General features: G+C 47.8%; 1 protein-coding gene across 4 annotated transcripts in view; it reads right to left on the reverse strand.

The window, feature by feature from the left end:
• ELMO1 (engulfment and cell motility 1) overlaps window positions 1-13,348 on the reverse strand; it is a 372,993-nt gene that overhangs the window by 90,456 nt on the left and 269,189 nt on the right. Inside the window, exon 1 of one of the 4 annotated variants that reach the window (XM_054177080.1) lies at window positions 7,340-7,765. The exons of the other annotated variants lie outside the window; for them this stretch is intronic. The gene's annotated coding sequence lies outside the window, so the exon portion shown is untranslated. Of the gene's footprint in view, window positions 1-7,339; window positions 7,766-13,348 lie in introns of those variants that run through there. 4 annotated transcript variants of the gene reach the window in all.

The following is a 13,348-nucleotide window of genomic DNA, read 5'->3' on the forward strand; positions in this document are numbered from 1 at the left end:
TGGTGAAGCTAACAAATAAGGAAACCTTCTGCTGCTTCTGAACAGAGGAGCTGCAGCTAATCCTGAGAGTCCTCCCTTGGTTTCCAGGATCCGTGGGTGCGTGGCTTTTACACACGTGAACTCAGGCCTTTCCCTCTCTTTTTCTTTTCACCATTTCCCCCTTTTTGCTTTTCCTTTTTTGAATATCCATTTCATTCTCACAGGTGTCAGAATACAGTGCCAGCTTTGATCTTGCTGGAGATAACTATATAGGGGTAGATTCTTGTTCCTGAGATGCAGTCTGGGAGTGGATCCAGAGGTCAAGGCAGGAGGTGACACATATGTGAAAAAGTCGCTGAGAAGAAAATGCCTTTGTGTGGCTGCTAATGTGCCTCTGGATGTGAATCTGGAGATACCTAGCTGTGAAAGCTTCTCTCTGTATCATGGTGCTCCAAGCCTCAAGAAAATGGGAGTTCAAAGAGAAGGGAAGGCGAAGGGAGTTGGGTTTACAGCTGTGGAACAAGCGCTTCCTTTGTCACATCAAAAGCGCTGATAAAAGCAGCCCAACGATTCAGCAGAAGGAGGATATTATTTGATGTATTAATTTGACAGTGTGCTAACACTAATACAAAGATCTCCTTTTTCACCTCATTACATGATTGATTTTGTGCATTACAGAGGAGTTTAAAACACCCAGACTCCAGCTAATCAAAGTCCTAGTTCACAGGAAGGTCCTGTGTGTCCTCTGAGGTCTGACTTTCACGTGGGGCTTTTTTTAAACCACCAAATTCTTCAGTGGTGAAAGCTGCCAGGATTTGTGTGAAGCCCACGAGTTCCAGGAAGAAGGGATCTTTGCCCTGCAGACTTTTCAAACTGCTGCAGATATATTGCAGCATGTATGGGTTTCACAGCATAATGATACCAAGGATGCATAACATGATCTGTTTTCAGAGGGAATGTCCTGACCCGCTTGGAACTTAGGTAGGCAGATGCTGCTGCACTGCAAAGAGTAAATATGGAAGAGAAAGCACTCTCAAGTTATGTTATAGAATCATTCAATCAACCAGATTGGAAGAGACCTCCAAGATCATCCACTCCAACCTATCACCCAGCCCTATCTAATCAACTAGACCATGGCAATAAGTGCCTCATCCAGGCTTTGGTGGCTTTTGGCTCTTGATAAAGAATTTAAGACTTCCTGACACAAAGCCAATCATAGAATCATGGAATGGTTTGGGTTGGAAGGGATCTTTAACAAGAACCTTGATGATCTTCAACTCCCCACAGTGAGCAGGGACATCTTCATCTAGATCAGGTGGCTCCAGCAAGTTCATGTTCTTTTTGTGCTAAGGACTCCAAACATTTCTTTCAATCCTTCTACCCATCATGCTTCTCCTCACAGGAGCATGTACCTGTGAAGGGCTGTAGTTCCTCCACAGCTACCTGAAGGGGGGTTTTATAGCCAGGTGGGAGTTGGTCTCTTCTCCCAGGCAACCAGCAGCAGAACAAGAGGACACAATCCCAAGCTGTGCCAGGAGAGGTTTAGGCTGGAGATGAGGAGAAAGTTCTTCCCAGAAAGAAAGATTGGCCATTGGAATGTGCTGCCCAGGGAGGTGTTGGAGTCACTATCCCTGGAGGTGTTCAAGAAAGGCTTGGATGTGGCACTTGGAGCCATGGTTTAGTTGTCAGGAGGTGTTGGGTGATAGGTTGGACTTGATAATCTCTGAGGTCTTTTGCAACCTGGTTGATTCTATGATTCCTAATGATGAGGGGTGTGCACTTCCTTTCCTTAACTGGGGGACAAAACATCTGGAGTGAAAGAAGACAGGGCAGAGGAGGAGGAACTCAGCTCCACTAGAACAGGATACTCCAAGATTAGTTTCAGGAAAATCATCTCAAGGGAAAGTGACTTAAAAAATTCTGCTTGTGGCCATCACTGCTGCTGTTGCCACCACTCCACAGCAGCAGGATATTACTTTATTAGGGTACTCTACTTCTCTGGAAGACATCCAGTGTAGAAAGACACCTGAAACTTCTTGCTTTGACATTTATGCAATTAAGAACAACAAAAAGTGGTGGGGTTTTGTTTAAGAGACAAAATAAATGGACAGCACAAAAACTGCAGGCTTGGATGTCAGGCTTCAGGGTGTCAGGGAGTGATAGGACTGGGGGGGATGGAGCAAAACTAGACGTGGGTAGATTCAGATTGGAAGTCAGGAATAAGTTCTTCCCCATGAGGGTGGTGAGAGACTGGCACAGGTTGCCCAGGGAGGTGGTGGAAGCCTCATCCCTGGAGGTTTTTGCAGCCAGGCTGGCTGTGGCTGTGAGCAAGCTGCTGTAGTGTGAGGTGTCCCTGCCCATGGCAGAGGGGTTGGAACTGGATGATCCTTGAGGTCCCTTCCAACCCTAATGATTCTATGATTCTGTGTCTGTACTTCTGGGGACCTGTGCTGGGCTAAACTCTGATTGCAGACAATAACATACATGAGGTAGCGACACACGAGTCCTCTTTATGAGGCCACTCCTGAACTCCTGCCAAAAACCCAAAATCCCTCTGCACAGCACTCGGTGCTTCAAGACAATGGAAGGATAATGACAGGCCTGTAAAATGTGCTGTAATTGACAGTTCTTATTGTTCTGAAAACTTTTTGTGATGCACGGGAGTTTCCAGCTCAGCGCTGCAGAGCGCTGAACAAAACGGGTGTCAGCCAAATCAATGGGCTCTCACCAGCCACCCGCCTTTGCTTTAGTGCTCTCCTGGTTTTATTCTGGGCTTGGTGTTGCTTTGTTGTGTGCACTTTGCCATCTGAGATGAGAACCTGCCTGTGCTGAACAGGGAGCCAGAGCTTTCTGGGACTCGGCATGATGCTCGATGTAAGCTGTGAAGGGCCCGGAGAATAAATCTGATGAGGAAGGACTGAGGGAGCTGGGGATGGGTAGTTTGGAGAAGAGGAGGCTGAAGGGAGACCTCATTGCTGTCTACAAGTACCTGAAAGGATGTTGTAGAGAGGCTGCTGCTGGTCTCTTCTCCCAGATAATTAGGGATAGAACAAGAGGGAATGGCCTCAAGCTATGACTGGGTAGGTTTACACTGGACATTAAGAGAAGTTTTTCCCAGCAAGAGTGGTCAGGGATTGGAATGAGCTGCCCAGGGAGGTGGTGCAGTCCCCAAGCCTGGCTGTGTTTCAAGGTGGTTTGGATGTGGTGCTCGGGGCTATGGTTTAGGGATGAACTTTGTAGGGTTCTGGGTTGGACTTGGTGATGCTGAGTCCCTTCCAACCTGAATGTTTCTGATTCTAGCATAGAGTAACTTTGCCAAAAACCACTTGTTGTTGCCTCCCTCACCCCAGACTGCAGGAACTGTGGTCATTTGAGTAGTTGGTTTCCTTTGGAGTTTCATTATGACTGCAGTTCTTTAGGATGTAAACACATCAAGCCACCTAAAGGTGAGTCCTTGGTTTGTAGCTTGTGTAAAAGTTGTACCTACTCGCCTGAAGAATGAGGTGAAACCAAGAACACAGGTGAGGCACAGCTGAGGGCTGGTGGCTTGAGTACCTGCTCAGCTACAACATGAATGACCACAGTGCTTGTGGTGAAGCTGCAGGAGGGTTAAGATCCAGGGAAAGAATGAAATATTCAGATCTAGTATTTCTGGACACATATAAAGCTTCCCTTCTGGATCGCTGGTCTACACTTCCAGTATAGCATGGGAAGGCAAGTCATCATGCCCCTCCTGTACACAGCACTGGTTAGGCCACACCTCGAGTCCTGTGTCCAGTTCTGGGCTCCTCAGTTTAAGAAGGACATCGAGACTCTTGAATGTGTCCAGAGAAGGGCAATGAGGCTGGGGAGAGGTCTGGAGCACAGCCCTGTGAGGAGAGGCTGAGGGAGCTGGGGTTGCTTAGCCTGGAGAAGAGGAGGCTCAGGGGAGACCTTCTTGATCTATGCAACTACCTGAAGGGAGGTTGTAGCACAGTCTCAAGCGGTGCCAGGGGAGGTTTAGGCTGGAGGTGAGGAAGAAATTCTTCCCAGCAAGAGTAGTTGGCCATTGGGATGTGCTGCCCAGGGAGGTGGTGGAGTCACCATCCCTGGAGGTGTTCAAGAAAGGATTGGATGTGGCACTTGGAGTCATGGTTTAATTAGTCATGAGGTGTTGGGTATTAGGTAATAGGTTGGACTCGATGATCTCTGAGGTATGTTCCAACCTGGTTGACTCTGTGATTCTAAGGCTTGGCCAGCAAACAAAGGGTAACACTCTGACATTTAAAGCCTATGGAAAACAGTCGAAACCTCTGGAATACACATTCCCCTCCGGCTTCCAACATTACTGTTGCTGAGGCAAACAGGGAGGAAAAATAACCTTCTGCCTCTGTGAAACTCTTGCCCTTCCAAGAACAACGTAAGCGTAAGCTTGCAGATCGGATCAATGTCTGGTGGCTTCTCGTGCAAGCCAGTGGAGACATGCCAATTTGGTCTGGCACCAAGAGTTTTAGAAGACATATGAGCCCATCAAACACAAGTGTTTTCCAATGCAACCAATTAAAGCTACCCCAAGATAGCATTTTTTTTCAGCTCCTGCATCCTCCCAACTGCTGCCAGCATGCCACAGCTCTCACTGAAGCCTACTCACTCCTCAGTTGCTGGAACTCTTACAGCCTGGGAATCTGAAATACCTCTCCCACATAGATCATCCCCAAGCAGTAACGACAGGCAACAGTTCTCTGCATCATCAGGTCAAAAACTTAATGCAAGCCTGGCTTTGGCTGCCACATGAGTTTTTCTACCTCAGACCTGAGGGTTTGAAGCCCTCAGACAGACTGATCCAATGCACTATCCGAAGCTTAGCAGTGAGAGCTCTCTCTCACTCCCTGTCGCCCTCCTTTTATCTGCTAATGCACAGGGATAGACAAGCAAACAAATCCTTGCAAACAAGGTTATGGGAGATACAGGAACTCTATCAGCCACATGGTATTTGCCTAATACCAGTGACTAAACTTGAGAGGTTTATGTTGTTTGAACTGTATCCTCAAAGCACTACCAAGAACAAAAATACCACCCTTAAGAGTTGCAGTGACCTTAAAAGACAACGTTCTCCTAGGCTTCCCACAGTACCAGTCAGAAAATAAAGCAGAAGGTAGCAGGGTACAGAATTAAAAACCCCCAAAAGGTGCACAGTGGAGAATCATTCAGATGCATCCCAAAGGTGTTCAAAGAGACCAGCCTGGGGGCAGAGAGAAGCCATGCCCAAGCGTGCAAGAGTCCAAGCTGTCCCTCAGCTTCATATAGAGTATCTCAGCCTAGATCATAGTTTCCCCCTCCAGGACAGGCAGTGGGCACATCACTCTGTCTAAGATGCTGTACACCATAGGATTTTCAGCTACATCCGTGCTAAATAAATACAAATGAATGATACAAGTCCCTGGGGAAGGTGACATAGCAGCCAAATATCTGCTTCATTGCCAAAAATCTCATTCTTGGCACTTGCACCTCTGCTAACCAGAAAGAAGTGTTGCAATCAGTGCTAACAGTTACCTTTCTGCACAGATGGGGAAAATTACGGTGGGTTTAAGCCTACTGCCATAGGATGCCTGAGGTGATCATTTCAGTAACTGGTGACCCAAACATTCCCAGGAAACAGAGGGAGAAGTGACTTACATCTCCACCTTCAGATAAGGAATTAATTCAGGTTTAATGAGGAGCCCTCCTGCATTTGCGACACATCTGGCTTGGTTAAACACTCAAAAGCACACAGGGGAGCTTAATGCAGCCTTCACCAGCAGATACTCTCACTGTATTGATGCACTGAATTCTACCTCCTGTATTTTCCTAATCTGTTTTGATCAAACAGCCACATTTTTTAACCCCCAGCATCAGCTCTGAGGTGACACTGATTCCTTGAACCAAAGGGACACACCTTTCTGCCACGACTTGCAAGGCACTGTCTCAAAAGCCATTAGTTAAGCCATATCTTAAAAAGAAAATACAAATAGAGTTAAAAATCACACCCTCAGCCTAAGATTCCCAGGCAGCAATGTGGCTTCCCAGCAGCTCCTGACACTGGGAAAGGAAGTTGTGTGTTTAGTTCTAAAATGAACCCAGGACATCAAGAAATGGATCCCTCAAAAGCAGACAGCTTCATGTGATGCTCGCACCTAGTTCTGGTTACTACCAAATTCCAGATACCCATTGACTACCTCAGGCACAGAGTGAAAAAGCAGAAAGTGGTTTTTTATTCTCTACCTTTTTGTTCCTATTTCTGTCCCTTCTGTGTATTTTCACAAACCAGATAAGATGACTACAGCCTCTGAGAGGGTTAAGCAGAGAGCCATCCATGAGCTCCGTGTAGCAAAGCTCCCGGTTTAATGACAAATACCTGATAAAGCAGGAACAATGCTGAGGCAAATCCACGGCTGGTGTAACTCAAGTAACCCCAGAGGCTCAGAGGGGACAGATTTGCACACACACACCCCCTCCTCCCCCTTCTAAATATACCATTTCTGCTTTCCAGAATCAAAAGCAGAGTGCCGGCAGGCAAAGGAATCAACTTCTAACTCATGCCCCACAACGGTGAGAAAGGAAACTCTCTGCACTTTTCACGTACTCACCTGTTTCAGCACCAAACAGGGAAGCTTTTGACTCAAATGTGGTTTGTACCAGCCCACTCCAAAGAAGGAATTTCATTTATTTAAAAACCCAAACCTAGACAAAGGGCAGGGGAAGCAACGGTTCTCTCTGCAGAACACAGAGATGAATGATGAGCAACTCGTGTTTCCTCGGCTCGGGTCTGAACTAGTGCTTGAGAAACCATTGCAATAACCTGCCTGTGGTTGTTACACCAGCACCACCGACGCTGCTGGCCACACAGAGGCATCTTGGACTTGTCTGCCTCTTACATTCTGCCCCATGTGGCTCGCTTCCCTTCTCAAACACAGTGTCACAGAATGTTAGGGGCTGGAAGGGACCTCGAGAGAGCACCCAGTCCAACCCCCCCACCAGAGCAGGATCACCTCCACCAAGTCACACAGGAACTCATCCAGGCGGGTCTTGAATATCTCCAGAGAGGGAGACTCCACAACCCCCCTGGGCAGCGTTCTGAAACGCCTCAGAGAACAGAGCATCCTTCCACGGACCACATTTTAATGAGGCTGAACAACCACCAAGGCTACGCAAACAGATCACTACTTTGCCCGACGCCTCAACCCGTTAGGAAGAGCAAGGTCTCCCTCCACGCCGAGCAGAACCGAGAAATCCTTCCTGCTCTGTGCAGCGCTTATCGATTTGCTTTTTGCCATCCCTCGACCCCGCTTATTTATCTGTGCCCGGGCTGAAGCGGCAGGGTGAAGTGCAGGGATTTACTTACAGAGATCCCGTAGCTCCATCGCTGCCGATGACAAATTGGCCTCCCACACGCCCGCGAGCGAATGACTTAATGCTGCTTTCTGCGGCAGGCACAATGTGCGCGCCCGGCAGATGGTCCCCGACGAAGCTCTCTAAGGAGATCCGTCCTCGGCGGAGCCATGGGAGAGGAGCAGACACCCCCCCACCCTCCCGCCTCCTCCTTTGCACACCTTAGCCTGCTCGCTGTGGCCAGCGTGTAGCTTTGCTTATGTGGTGGGTACCTGAGTGCCCATCAGGCTCCCATTGGCACGGCCAGGCAGCGGCAGCCAATCGCAGCCCGCTCCCGTGCCGGGGAAACTCCTGCCCATTTATTTAGCATCTCGGGAAACCATATTTCCGAGGGGAAAAAAACCCACACCGCTCCCCCAGCATCCTACCACCAGAACGGGAGGAAAGGAAATAAATCAGAGCTCCCCATCCCTGGGTGTCTCTCGCCTGATGGTTTTTTTTCCCAGCGAGGCAGCATCGGTGGGGACCCGGCCCCGGCGTCCACCCTAGCGGGGGCCGCGGGGGAGCGCGCCAGAGCTCCACAATTACTCGCTCCATCGCCATGGAAACAGCCTGGATGCAGCGGGCTGGATTTGTGTAGCACATCTGCTGCCAGGCTCATAATCAACTGCAATCTCCTCTCTTTCTCTTCCCCCTCCCCTCGGTCCCCCCCCCCAGCTCTGGCTGCTTATTTGATTGTGAGTTTGCTTTCTCTTTTCGTGCATGCTGGGAAAGTACACACAGAGCCCTGCACACGCAGAGCCCTGCACACGCAGAGCCCTGCACACGCAGAGCCCTGCACACGCAGAGCCCTGCACACGCAGAGCCCTGCACACGCAGAGCCCTGCACACGTTGCCTTTCTCCTGGCACGAACACCCTGTGTTCTGTGCATGCATATGAACACAAGTACATAAGAGGTATTCATTTGTATGCATTTGCTGAGGAGGTACCTTCACCCCTCCAATTCTTTCCCCCCATTCCCCAGGGCAGAGGAGGAGGAGGAGGAGGAGGAGGAGCAGTGAGCAGCTGTATGATGTTTGCTGCCAGCCAGGTTCAACCCACAGCAGCACCCAAGTAACAGACATTAGCTGCATTTCAAGTTTGAGTAGTGAACCAACACAAGACAAGACTGGTGTATGTGGGCCATCAAAACACTACACTTCACCTTCCAGTTCTAGAAACTGCATCTGTGGAAAATGAGGTCAAAATAACATGCAACTATTATGAAACTTCCTAAGGAATCTGCTGGTTTGCCAGTGGGCTTCCAAAATTATATCTGGCACTCACAGATGGTGACCTGAGACTTCAGGAGACTAATTCTGCACTGGATGTTCCCTACCCTGCCTGGGGCCTGATGACACATGCCACCTGGAAAACTTCACACACAACAGGGTTGGTACCCAGGGATCCAGATCTCTGTCCTACCTTCTGATAATGTAAGAAAGGAGAGATGATTAGGCCAGAGGAGGGAAGGAAGCAACATTTGAGAGAGAGAAAAGACTCCTAGGCCAGCTGGGGGTAATTTATGGCTGCTCCTCAGACTTCCTCTGGGACACCTGAAAAAAGAAAACCACCTTCATCCTCTCCATGCTTCTGTTAGTGAAGCTGCAAAGTGGAGAGAATCCTTAAATGTATCCATTTCCATTACAAAGATAAGCCCAGAAAGACCACGAGAGACTGGCACATTGTTATAATGATGTTAGAGAAGAATTTCAGGTGGGAAAAAGGAGGATATGTTCCTTTTGCATGAACACTTATTTTCAGAATAGGTAGAAGAATAAAAAAGTGAAGGTCCTTCTGAAATAAAGAACAAGAACACACCAACAAAACCCCTCACCCCACACTCCTGTATTGCTCTGATGTTTTCTACTTGGGCCTAATCCAGAGTGCAGGAAGGCCTCTGAAGCCCACGGTCTAGTGCTGAAGAGGATGAACATGAGCAGGGAGCTACACCAGATCTGGCTTTTCAGGGCACCAGTCACTTGGTTGTCATTTTTGACAGAGAAATGAGCTTTTAAAAGAAATTTTTTAATGGCTCAGGCTGCCACAAGAAAAAGGGTGGCAAAAGCTGCTCTTCTTCTCCTTCTGGTTTTCATCCTGCTTCAGAGTATCACCATTGCTATGACTGCTACCCTGAGCTTTCAGGCTTTTGTGGTCACTCTCAGTTCTGAAGCACTAAACTGTGGGAGGATGTTCAATGTGCATTTCAGGGGAAGGGGAGCTGATCTAAAAGCTAAGATTTGCTGGCGAGACTTGCTGGGGAAAAAAGGCAACCTGTCCAGCTCCATCTCTCTCCCATTCCCTCCTTCCACCTAAATCACAGAAGGGAGAGGGTGGTCTGAGGATGTGGAGCTTATCCCATCATTTGCATGTGAATACTGCAGCAGTTCAGTGGTTCCAGCTGTCATTTTGCCAGCTGTTATTGTCACCTCTTATAGACTGGAAGCGCTGTCAATACTATGTAGAGTTTAAACCAGTCACAGACAAACCATAAATAAATGGATAAAATGCTACTGGACAACAAAAAAAGCAACTGGCACATTGCTAGAGGGCTCCTCAGTTTAGGAAAGATGTTGAGTTGCTGGAAGGTGTCCAGAGAAGGGCAACAAAGCTGGGGAGAGGTCTGGAGCACAGCCCTGGGAGGAGAGGCTGAGGGAGCTGGGGTTGCTTAGCCTGGGGAGGAGGAGGCTCAGGGGTGACCTTCTTGCTGTTTACAACTCCCTGAAGGGAGGTTGCAGCCAGGTGAGGGTTGGTGTATTCTTCCAAGCAAGCAGCACCAGAACAAGAGGACACAGTCTCAAGCTGTGCCAGGGGAGGTTTAGGCTGAATGTTAGGAAGAAATTCTTCCCAGCAAGAGAGATTGGCCATTGGAATGTGCTGCCCAGGGAGGTGCTGCAGTCACCCTCCCTGAAGGTGTTTAAAAAGAGCCCAGCTGAGGCACCTGGTGCCATGATTTAGCTGATTAGATGGTGTTGGGTGCTAGGTTGGACTTGATGACCTCAAAGGTCTTTTCCAACCTGGTTAATTCTGTATTCTGTCTCTAGACTGAAATTCTGGTGTCTTTTTAAGACGAGGTTAAAACTGGAGAGATTACTAACCAGTTAAATTCTTCCTTCCTCTTGCAGTTCAAAACTTTCTGCTAGGCTGTGCCTGGTCACACAGGGCACTGCTGCAAGCAAACACAATGACTATCAGAGCAACTCTGGAGAAACCTTCCTTTGGCCCACTTTCCCCAAAGTCTTCATCTGCATTCCACCCACTGACAGGGAGAAGACTATGTCCCAGATTAGGGCAACCAGTCAAGAAGTCAGCAGACCTGATTTTAAGATCTTTTCCTGCCACAGGAAAGGAACAGAAGTGACAGAGAACTTTTCTTCTGACGGCAGCAAGCTGTTAGATTTAACTTTAGGAAGCCTCATCCCTTGTCACCTTCTTTTCATAGTAATCTCTGCTGTAAATTGCATTTATTTTCCTTCCAAGGTTGTGGTGTGAGAATAAACAGACTCCGAATTTTGCTGCAGTCCAAAACAGGACAGGGCACAAATACCTGAGAGCTCTTAAAGGAGATCAAAAATTCAAGCCTAGAAGAATCCAAGCAATTTCAAAGGAATAAAACAAACTAGATTCAAGAAAGATCTTCCAAGACAGCAGGGTAAAATGATATTGCTCAACTAAAAGAATCAAAGATTTCTAGGAAGGACTCACACTGAAGCAGCTATTTGCCAAACAAACAGCAGCTCCCAGCAGTGAATAGAATAGAATTAGCAGAATAGAATAAACCAGGTTGGAAAAGACCTTTGAGATCATCCAGTCCAACCTATCACCCAACACCATCTAATCAGCTCAACCATGGCACCAAGTGCCTCATCCAGGCTCCTCTTAAACACCTCCAGTGATGGGGACTCCAGCACCTCCCTGGTCAGCAAATTCCAATGGCCAATCTCTCTTTCTGGGAAGAACTTCTTCCTAACATCCAGCCAAAACCTCCCCTGGCACAGCTTGAGACTGTGTCCTTGTGTTCTGTTGGTGGTTGCCTGGGAGTGCACTGTGATGGGCTAGGACCTGTTTGTGTGTGGGAGCTGAGGAACAATCAATGATGATACAATGCTTACCCATCCTTGTAGACTGTGGGCTTTACTTTCAGCCTAGATACCTACAAGTGTAAGAGAGTTAACCTTATAGCACTGCCCAAGGCATAGCCTCCTTGGTTGGCTCCCAGTGGCTCCTTTTCCAGTGCCATAAGTTACCTGCCCATTCTCAGTAAACTAGCCAGAGCTTCCAAAAGTCAATTTGTAGAAGAGGTTAATTTGCACCAGGAACAGCTATTCCTACACATCCATCCCAGGAATGCCTACAGTACTCCTAAGTTAGCAATTAGGAGGTAGAGAATAAGAACAAGCGTTGCAGAGAAGGCCACATGCCACACTTTGATTCTCTCCAAATCCCAGTATCAGAAAACTTTCTGTCTCCTTTATCAGCAGCCCTCTGTAATTTACTTCAAACAATTAGGTTTGGGGAGTTTTATTTGTTTGTTGTTGCTTTTTTGTGTCTGTTTGTTGGGTGGGTTTTTTTGGGGGGGGGGGGGTTGTTTGGGTTTTGGCTTTTTTTGGCTGTTGGTTTTGGTTGTTGTTGTTTTTTTTCTCCTACTATTACTCCACCTGAAGAAGCTTTTGGACAGCTACACATAAACCCAAATTAAAATGGAAATGCTGGGCCACAGCACAAAGGGTTATCTCTCCTTTCTGCCACTTCAGACAGCCTTACTACAAGCCACAAAGCTTATCTGGCTAAGAACACCAAGTGATATATAAGCTTCTGAAAACACTGTCAGGAACACAGCTTTGCAGATCAGATTAGATGTGTCCTTCAGAGGTGATCTGCCACCAGAGCACACCACAGCACCTTTTGCTTTGCAGAGCATGGATGGATTTGGTTTCCATCAGTGTGCATGATCAAGATTCACTACCTTCTCCTGCACTTCAAGCACTCCCTGCACCACTGGGCAAGTTGTATTAGCAATGCTCTCTATTCTGGGTTTCTTATAGTATCCAGACTACTCCACAATTAGAATAGAATAGAATAAACCAGGTTGGAAGAGACCTTCAAGATCATCATGTCCAACCCATCAACCAATCCAACCCACCTAAACAACTAACCCATGGCACCAAGCACCCCACCAAGTCTCCTCCTGAACACCTCCAATGATGGTGACTCCACCACCTCCCTGGGCAGCACATCCCAATGGCCAATCTCTCTGTGTAGAACTTCTTCCTAACCTCCAGCCTAAACCTCCCCTGGCACAGCTTGAGACTGTGTCCTCTTGTTCTGGTACTGGCTGCCTGGGAGAAGAGACCAACCTCTGCCTGACTACAACCTCCCTTCAGGGAGTTGTAGAGAGCAATAAGGTCACCCCTGAGCCTCCTCTTCTCCAGGCTAAGCAACCCCAGCTCCCTCAGCCTCTCCTCATAGGGCTTGTGTTCCAAACCCCTCCCCAACTTTGTTGCCCTTCTCTGGACACATTCCAGCAAGTCAACATCCTTCCTAAACTGAGGGGCCCACAAGCTATACCTGAAGCTCCTCAGCTACTGATCCAAAGTTCCTCCTATTCAGCAGTAGGGTGCACACCTATGCTAGAAGCCTTTGAGGTGCATGGAAGTGTGTTAAAGAATTTCCACTTATCCAGATGAAATTAGAGCTTTACAGAGTTTCATACAACAGTCTTGAACATAGACAATAGCAGACTGCATGATGACTGTCTTGAGGCACTGAATTTGCAACACTAATTCATCTTCTCTGACAACTAAAGTTCTTCAGCTAAGCCAAAGACAGCCTAAAAACAATCCTGAAATTTGCTACAGGAACTGCCATGACTTTTTTTCCTCAGTTTTCCTATTGCTGAATGATTCCATGTATTCTGGGTGCTGAAAGGAGACTCCCTAGTCTAGACAGCACAACTGCAGGCTCTGTTTCCACCTCCAAAGA

The sequence above is a fragment of the Dryobates pubescens genome, chromosome 38 (genome assembly GCF_014839835.1).
Source record: "Dryobates pubescens isolate bDryPub1 chromosome 38, bDryPub1.pri, whole genome shotgun sequence".
Classification (NCBI taxonomy): domain Eukaryota; kingdom Metazoa; phylum Chordata; class Aves; order Piciformes; family Picidae; genus Dryobates; species Dryobates pubescens.